General features: G+C 34.3%; 1 protein-coding gene and 1 long non-coding RNA gene across 4 annotated transcripts in view; both read left to right on the forward strand.

Annotated features, from left to right (window-relative positions):
* CADM1 (cell adhesion molecule 1) overlaps positions 1–9,828 on the forward strand; it is a 322,797-nt gene that overhangs the window by 20,573 nt on the left and 292,396 nt on the right. The gene's annotated exons all lie outside the window — the stretch shown is intronic.
* The window catches only part of LOC111743260, a 102,181-nt gene that overhangs the window by 17,902 nt on the left and 74,451 nt on the right, over positions 1–9,828 (forward strand). The gene's annotated exons all lie outside the window — the stretch shown is intronic.

The following is a 9,828-nucleotide window of genomic DNA, read 5'->3' on the forward strand; positions in this document are numbered from 1 at the left end:
AAGCTGGAAAAGGTACATAGGAGTTGGATCATGAAGGTTGGAGGCGGGCGGAAGTCAGGTTAGCTGTGTATTTGGGATGGATTGGGAGAATTAGACACCACAGATAGGAGTGCAGTTATAGAGAAGCTGTGGAAGACTAGCTGAGATTGTGAGGGCCTTAACTAAGATACTTGGTATGCAGTTTGGGAAGAAGTTGGTTTCAACATCTATTTGAGGGTAGAGTTTCATGGCTGAACATGAGAGAGAAGAGGAGGAGTCTAGGTTAATGATCTAGTTCGAGCTTAGCTACCTTGGTGGGTGATAGGTTCGCTAATCAAGATAGGAAGTTTAGAAGGTGGACAGTGTTGGGGATTAAAATAAGGCCTAGAGGCGCTTGTGGCACATTCAGATGGAGATACCTAGCTGCACACTGCAGCACTCGTTCAGGGCCATGGTCATGGATGAGATCTAAGAATGTATACACTGAGTAAGAAGAGTTGCTTAGGACAGAACTTCAGGGAATATCAACAGTTACTGTTAGGTAGAGGAGGATAAACCAGTGAAAGGAATGAAGATGGAACTGCCAGAAATTTAGAGGAACACGAGGAAAGGTTTTTTGTCTTGAGATCCAAGAAAGAAGAGCATTTTAAGAAGGGATGTGAGAAACACTGTCAGATGGTACCGGGAGGTCAGATAAGATCAAAAGCCATTCATGGACATAGCACTTAGGCATTCATAGGGGACAATCTGCCTAATAATTTCAGTGCTGGGTGAGTGCGGAAACCAAATAGAGTGGATAGAGCAAATGGTAAGTGCAGAATAGGAGGAGGGAATATAGTCAAATATTTTCAGAGGCTTGACTGGTAAAGGTAAGGCAAGGAAGAAGGAAGTGGATATAAGGAGATGTAGGACTGAGGGAAATATAATATGCATATTTTTTTAAATTAGGGAGACGAGATGATTTATATATATATCAAAAATAAGAGGTAGTATAGAGGGACGTTGAAGATAAGGAAGGTAGGTAGAGTTGATGACTGATGGAGCAAAGGTCATGATTAAGCCTATGAGGAGACATTTGCTTGGAGAGGAGGAGACACTATTTTTTTTTTTTTTCCCTGAGATGGAAGTAAGGGGAAGGGCCTTGAGGACAAGAGTGAAGCTAAGTTAGATTGTATGCTGGAGGGCTGAGGACCTGTGGGAGGGAAGATCTCTTTGGGAAATCAGGAGCTTGTGTTGTACCTGCTGACTGTCCATGGAACTGTGTAGGGGGTGGGGGTGTTGGGAACAGGGGGAAGAGAAGGAAGGTATTTCAGACCCCCTACAGTAACTCAGAAGATTATGGCTGAGGCTGGAAACCATGTGGTAGTGACCGCAGTCCCCTGGTTACTGCAGATTGGCCTCCTTGGGCAGCTGACTGAATGCTCCTATTTCCCAGGTACATACTCTACTACTGAGGTGTCCTTGATACCTTCTTACCTTTCAGAGGGAAGACAGGTCATATTATGGACATTTAGTGCTGAAAGAAATTAGGAATCGTACTAACCTCATCTTATAAATGAGTAAACTGAGGCTCTGAAAAGTGAAGTATTTTCAGAGGCTTGTGAAAATTGAAATATTTTCAGTGACTTAGTCAAGGAAATCCAAAGCCAGGGCTAAGCCCCAGTACTCTCTTTTCTGTACCCTTGCACCTCCTTGATAAGGATTATGGAATAATACCAATCATTATAAATGCTCTTACTATCCTATTTTGGACGCTGGGAATCCTAAACCATTTTCTTTCTCCTCTAACTTGTTTTCCCACTCTGTGCCAGTTTTAAGCAGGTACGACAGTATTCTAGGATGACAAAAATAAGTAGGCTTATCATTTTTTTCCAACATGGACATGATATTTGATTAGATGAGAATATTATGAGACTTATAAAAAAGTATAAAAGTGGTGAGTTGTTTTGAATTTCTAGTCTTATAAGCTATCTAATTTTAAAGATAGGTGGATTTATGCATTCATACAGATATTCATTCTAAATTTTATTTATTCCATATTTTGAGAATAACTTCCTACTAGGTACCAGGCATTGTGATGATGTAGTAGCACAGAATGCCCATGTCTGTACAAATGTCTGTTGAAATTGGTTCTCATATTATACTTTCTCCATCTAGAATATCAAGTTTAATATCAATAACTTGTGAATGCCTCTTTGGGATCTGCCATCTATATTCTTAGCCCAGACAAGAACTAAGAAGCAGATAATAGCATGTCTGTTGGATAAACACAGATTTGGCAGGAGTGATTTAGTGTGGAACGGGGGGACCCTTAATTAATTATCATTGTTTATAATACATTTTTCTCCTTTGTTTCCAAGAATAAGAATAATTAGCCAATATGATTGATAAATAAAATATAAAAGGTCAGTCATGGTTGCCCTGGTAACTATATTTTTCAGCAAGTAAATTTGTTTACCATGAAATGTGTCCTGGGTGATTTACTGGAAATCAGACTCTGAATGTCATGACTTTTTATATTTGAGTTTCTTATGCACTATTTAGGAGTGACAATTTTGTAGGGTTCCTTTTTTAATTTTGGTTAGATGTTGAAGCTGTATGTGTGATGGGGATCCTTGTATTTTTTCTTTTTTTGGAAGACAAACAGGAAACTGTGATTACAGTGAATCCATTTGAGTTAAAGAACTTCCAAGTCTAAGGTGGGATTCTAGAACATTTGAATGATTTTTGGGATACATAAAATATCTTAAAACTGGAATATTTTTTCTTTTTTTTAACTTTTATTTATTTACTTTTTAAATTGAAGAAATGATTTAAATCTTCCCCCCTTCTACCTCCTCCTTCCCCTCCCCCCTCTTCTCAGGTAAAACTGGAATATTTTTGTGTAGAATATTGACAAAGCATATTTTCTAATAAGTGATCAGGAATGTGTTAAAACATACCTTTCAATTTAATTCCTAGGTAATTAATTTTGAGTAGAATAAATTATTCTCAAAAAAGTATTAAAGATGAAAATCAAAATAATTAAGCAATTAAAGCAATTGCTACCTTGAAGATTTTTGGTAGTATGAATTAAAGTTAAGTGGATAATTAAAAAGAAAAGTTTGGCATATTCTGTGACCCCAAACAAAAACCTACTTAAAGGAATTCAGCCGACTGAAATAATTTAAATATATATACAGAAGGATGTAACTGCTATGTTATTTTTAATAGCAGAAATTTGGAAACAACCCAAATGTCCATCAGTAAGAGACTGGTTAAATAAATTATGGTCTGCCCATAGAATAGAATGCTTTGTATCCATTAAAAAGAGTGATGTAGATCTACGTCTACTGAAAGGAAAAGTTTTTTAAGATTTATATCAGTAGGTGGAAAAAAACACCTTTCAGAGTACTGTAAATGTGGAATGATCCTGTTTGTCTTTAAAAAGTATATTTTATGTATAATTAGTCTATAATGCATATTATAATTAGTATATTCACTTAAAATTTGAAGAATAGACATAAAGCTATTAACAGTGCTTATCTCTGGAGAGTGAGATTATGAAGGACTTTTAAATTATATTTATATATTGTTTGAAATTTCTATTTCGAATGTGTTACCTTTGTAATTAGAGAAAAAAATGGTACAAAGCCTGCTATTTAAAAGATCTAAAATAATCATTTGAAATGGATTCTGCATGTAAATACATTAGGCTTTGCGGAAACCTTTTATTTACTGTTTGTGTTTGTCTACATACCTTGGACTTTGAAGAAGTGTTTATATTGATGTTTCCTATATCCCTTATACTGACTGATTTTTAACTCTTTCCTAGATATCTACCATCTGTTTTTTTTTTTACATTTCAGTTGTTTGACAGCATACCGTTTTCTTTAGATTATCCCTTTGCAAGATAATGTTTTATTTCTATTATTTAATTGCAACCAATTATGCTATGATGGACTTTTGCTTTTTATTGAGAGTTTTTTTTTTGTGGCCTAAATACTAGAGATTTTTTTAATTTTAAAATTATGTAAACTCTGTATACCAGGGAATTTAGGAATAGGATTTATGGTCTTTAGGATTTCATCTGGTTGTGATTTGCTAGATCCTGATTCTGTTGTCCTGAATGTACTGAGGGGTGTGTGTGTGTGCGTGTGCATGTGTGCGTGTGCATGTGCACGCGTGTGTGTGCACACACATGCACACACACATGCGCACACACACACATACACGTGTTCCTTCATTTGTTCGTTCTCAGTCTCTGCCTGGACCCCAACTGAAACAGCAAAATCTGCAGAAGAGTCTTCTCTAGTATAGTTTGTCTTTTTGGAGAGGAGTTATCAATGCAAATAGGATTAGAAAGCAAATGTACATGGGCCAGTCGTTTATTGCCATTTTCAGTGTGTAAGCTTAGTTTGTTAGCACACAGAGTGGAGCAGAAAAGAGTCACTATTTCAGACTCTTGGTGTGAGTGAGCTTTTTTTTTCAGTACAGTGATGCTATCCGTTAGGATAAATCTACATAGTGAGGTAGATCTTAGGTCGTAGTGTTGACATTGTGGATATATTTTATGGATCTGGCAACTTAATACAAATGTAGGAAACAGCCTTGTATTTTTTATTTTCTCATTTTCTGCCTTGGTTACATAAACCTTTATAGGTAATTCTTTTTCTTGGAAATAACCATTGGAATCTTGTCCTTGGGAAGAACATGAAACCATGCTTTTAAAGAAGTTTTAGATAAGAGATGCCATGGGTTACGATTTAAGGCAGTGTTTTTTAAAAGTTTTTTTTTGACCGTGACTCATACAACCATATATGCACAATATATTACTTAATTGTTTGCCTTGATTTTTTTCAGTATGTTTTCATATTTTCTTTTCTTTTTTTTTTTATCAATCCAAACCTATCCACTTTATCCGCTCCACCCGAATCTATTCATTCATTTTTGTATCCTAGTCCACTGTTCCATACCTTACTCTAGCCTTTCCTACCTATTTCTAGTCTATTTCGTTTAAACAAAAAATGAGTGGGACCCATTCCATTTATTTTAAGACCCACCATTTGAAAACCATTGCTAGGAAGGATGGCAGATTGTAGTAAATGAAATTGCTAAAATATTATATTCATTTCTTGAGTGTTGTCTGTCTTTTTCTGTAGAATTCAGTGTGCTGTTTGTTAACTTTCAGTTGTAGTGTGGCCCAGGGTTTGTTTGCTAGCATGGTAGGATGCCAAAATGAAGCTAACTCATTTTGAGGTGTATACAGTTGTTGATTTATAAGCCACTGTTTTTCCTAGGGAGTTTTTAACCAGGAAATCTTTATCATTCTGATTCTCTTATCGTGTAAATGTTGAGTAGTCTGAATATTCAATGATGCTAATAAAGTCTGCATTTTCTCAGTGTGGATTATGTACTACAGTGTGTTTAATTCTAGGATTGCTTTCTCCTACCACCCAGCATGTTCCTGGTCCCCTTCTGCTGCCATTTACTGATGCATGCATAGAGAATACAAACCCATTGTAATATTGAATTAAGCCTCTGGGCCTAAGCCTCCAAGGTGAGGTAAATCTACCTCTGGGGGAAAACAAGGCAAACAAATCACAGTCACCCCAGTATACTTAGAAACCACATCACGTGGAAATGATCTTGGATTATTTAGCCTTGGTCATCTTTATTGATAATTTAGTGTTGCCTTTGTTCCTACATAATTGTATAACTTAATTTTAACCTTAATTTTTAGATTTATAACTGGAACATAAGTTCCATTCTTGAGACCCTTGAGAGTATAGACACAGTATGTGTCTCATATTTACTGTACAAGCCAGCTCTGTGCCAGGACATAATTGATCCTTGATAAAAGTATTCATTTGACTTGAATGTGAATTGCATATTAAATACTATAATAATTTAAACATTTACTGAGTGCTTAACTCTGAGCACATATTCATCATCTCATTGAGTTCTCACAACTCTTCTATGACGTCAGCACTCTTTCTAGTGATAATTTTGTTTTGAGGGTACCGTTCTGCAAATTTTGACAGATGCATAGAATCCTGTAATTACTCTGTGGCGTGTGACTACCACAAACAGTATGCTGTTCCCTCATTCACCAAACCCCCTTTATTCTCTCCTTTTGTACTCTTAAAACTTTTTTATGGTTTAATTTGTTTCCAGAAAGATGCATTTTAATGACATAATTTGTAAAATAAACCTTTCATTTTAAATGTGAATCTAAAATTTTACAATGATACAATGTGAAAATATAAAAGAATTATTGTTTAAAAAAATCACCTTTTAAGTCCAGAAGACTCGCCTGTTAAAAAAAAAAATTCGTCCGCCTTGCTTTTCTTTTGTTCTTTATGCAAGGGATTTAGTAAGTTTGCTGACTACAATGAAGAAAAAATTTTAAAAATATTCTTTGACAGTTTTTGAATTGATACTTGGAGTTCTGTGATTTATTATGATGCATATCTGCATCTCTTCTCAAGAGCATAGAAGGTCCACTTCTTTTAGTGTTAAATTTATTCATCTAAGCTCTTTAGTATAAACTTAAAGAATACACTTTAGTCCACCTAACTATTAAATCATGGAGCTCTGAAACAAGTAGCCACCGATCTATTCTTCATTCCTATGGTTTTGTGTCTTTTCCAGAATTGGATATAAATGGAGTCACATTGGGTGCACTCTTTTGAATCTGCTTCTTTCATTTAACATTGCATCTGAAATTCTTCAATGTTTTTGCATGTATCAGTAGTCCTTTCTTTTATATTGCTAAACAGTATTCTACTGTTCAGATGTGCTGCAGGTTATCTATTGATCTATTGAAGAACATTTAGGCCGTTTCCAGTTTTTGACAGCTTGAGTAATGTGGCAATAAATACTTGTGTACGTACAGTTTTTTTGTGGATATAAATTTTCATTTCTCTTGGGTATATGCCTAGAAGTAGGATTGCCAGGTCATATAGTAAATTATATGTTTAACTTTTAATGAAACTGCCAAACTAATTTTCAGAGTGGCTGTACCATTTTTCATTCCTGCCATAGTGCATGAGAATTCCATTTGCTCTGCATCCTTGTCAGCACTTAATATTGTCAATGTGTGCATGTGTTTAAGTTCAGTCATTCTGATAGATATATTCTGGTATCTCACTATAGTTTTATTTTGTATTTTTCTAATGACTACTGTTATTGATCATCTTTTAATGTGCTTATTTTACTGTCTGTATATTTATTTGGTAAAGTGTCTATTCAAGTATTTTGTCATTTTTAAAAATTTGGTTTTTTTTTTATTACTGTTGAATTTTCAGAGTATTGGGTATATGTCCTTTGTCAAATGTGTGATTTACATATATTTTCTCACAGTCTATAGCTTGTCTTTTCATTCTTTTAATGTAGTTGACCTTCGAACAACATGGATTTGAACTGCACAGGTCCACTTACATGTGGATTTTTTTCAATAAATACATACAGTACTGTAAATGTATTTTCTCTTATGTTTTTCTTAATAACGTGTTCTTTTCTCTCGCATGCTTTATTATAAGAATACAGTATATAATAAATATACAGAATATGTGTTAATCAACTATTTATGTTATTAGTGGCTTCTGGTCAACAGTAGGCTATGAAGTTTTTGGGGAGTAAGAACTTATATGTGGATTTTTGATTGTGCTAGGGATCATCAGCCTAACCCTTGTATTGTTAAAAGGTCAACTGCAGTGTCTTTTGCTGAGTTTTTAATTTTTATGAAGTTCAGTTTAAAATTTTATCTTTTATGCCTTGTGCTTTGATGAGATAATTAAGAGCTTATCCCCTAAACCAAGGTCATGAAAACTCACCTATTCTCTTCAAAAAATTCTACAGTTTTACATTTTACATTTAGGTCTGTGATTCACTTTGGGTTAATTTTTGTGTAAGGTGATGGGTATAGATTGACGTTTATCTTTTTTGCAGATGAATGTTCAGTTAGTTCTTTCAGAACCATTTGCTGAAAAGATCATCCTTTCTCCTTTGAATTATCTTTGCACCTTTGTCAAAAATTAATTCATCATCTTCGTGTGGTTCTGTTTTTGGACTATTTTTCTCTTCAGTTGATTAACATGTCTGTCTTTTTGCCAATTGAAGTAGATATTTTTCAACCTCCAATTACTGATAAGGAAACTGAATATTAGTCAAATTAAGTACCTGGCTAAAGTAATTCAGCTAGCAAGTGACTGCACCAGTACTCACACCAGTACTCAAACTCCCTGACTCCAAAACTTATGCTGTGCTGAGAAGTTATGTTGGCATCCATTCTCATATTAGTTATGTATCTCCTGGCTGAAACTTTTCTTTTGAGGAAATGTTTGAGCAGTATACCATTGAAAGAGTAGATGTGACAAGTAGATCTCATTGAATTATCTGAAATGTGAAATCAAAGTTTTTCCTGCTTACTAGACTATTAATTACCAGAAGTTAATCAGTTATCAATATCTTTAATGCAGTATAACTTTTTTTCTAAATCCAGGATAGCTGTATGCATTTTTTCTTTATTTTAAAGGGAGCAGTAGTATATATGTTCCTTATATGGCAAGAAAAGAATGTTTAGGATTTGGGAATGTGAGAACACAGATGGGCTGAGAGTGACTTACATCCAGATGGCTTATGCAAGGAACTTAGTAAGAGGTGAGAGAGTGATGCTAATGTGGCAGTGAATAATAAATTAGCATTTCAATATTGGCAAACTGGGGAATTTTGAAGAATGTCATATTTAGTTAACTTCTGAGTTTTAAGAACTAAGCTTGTACACTGACAACTTAATAACTAGGTGCACACACTCACACACACAGCCCTGTATTGTTTTTGAGAGTCATCTCTAATGACTTTAGCCTAGGGACTTAAAAAAATTTTTTTTATTGAGGTATAATTGACATGTAACATTCTATTAGTTTCAGGTTTTCACATAATGATTTGATATTTGTATACATTGCAAAATGATCACCGCAGTAAGTCTAGTTAACATCACCATACATAGTTATAAAATTTTTTTCTTTTTTTTTTCTTGTGTCGAGGACTTTTAAGATGGCATTATTTTTATATATGCTTTTTTGTCTGGGAACCCATTTATTCACTTTCTTCAAAAGATAAAAGACTCCAAAGCCTATCTGCATTCCATTGTTAAGCTTGCTTTGTTCTATGGGCTCTGATGTCTACTTAACTATAGAATACAGCTATTAGGATGACTCTTTTTAAAAGTTTATTATTAGTTATTTTAAAATTATGGTCGATATACAATATTGTATTAGTTTCAGGTATACAACATAGTGTTTATACATTTATCTAACTTACGAAGTGATCACCATGATAAGTCTAGTACTCATCTGGCACCATATGTAATTATTACAACATTGTTGACTATATTCCCTATTCTGTACTTTACATCCCGTGGCTAATTTTATAACTAGCAGTTTGTACTTCTTAATTCCTTCACCTTTTCTTCTCCTCCCACCAGCCTGGCAACCCTCAGTTTGTTGTCTGTATTTATGAGTCTGTTTCTGTTTTGTATGTTTACTTAATGTTATTATTTTTTATATTCTGCATATAAGTGAAAACGTACAGTATGTCTTTCTTTGTCTGACTTATTCACTTAGCATGATACCCCGTATATCCATCCTTGTCACAAATTGTAAGATTTCATTCTTTTTTTAAAGGCTGAGTAATATTCCATTGGCTCAATTTTTTTCAGATAAATATTGGAAGTATCATTGCTGGATCATAGGATAGTTCTATTTTTAATTTTTTGAAGAGTCCATAATGGATGTACCAGTTTACAATCCCATCAATAGTACACTTTTTCTCTACATCCTTGCCAACACTTGTTATTTGTTGACT

This window comes from Pteropus vampyrus, unplaced genomic scaffold (genome assembly GCF_000151845.1).
Source record: "Pteropus vampyrus isolate Shadow unplaced genomic scaffold, Pvam_2.0 Scaffold110, whole genome shotgun sequence".
In the NCBI taxonomy this organism is placed as follows: Eukaryota; Metazoa; Chordata; class Mammalia; order Chiroptera; family Pteropodidae; genus Pteropus; species Pteropus vampyrus.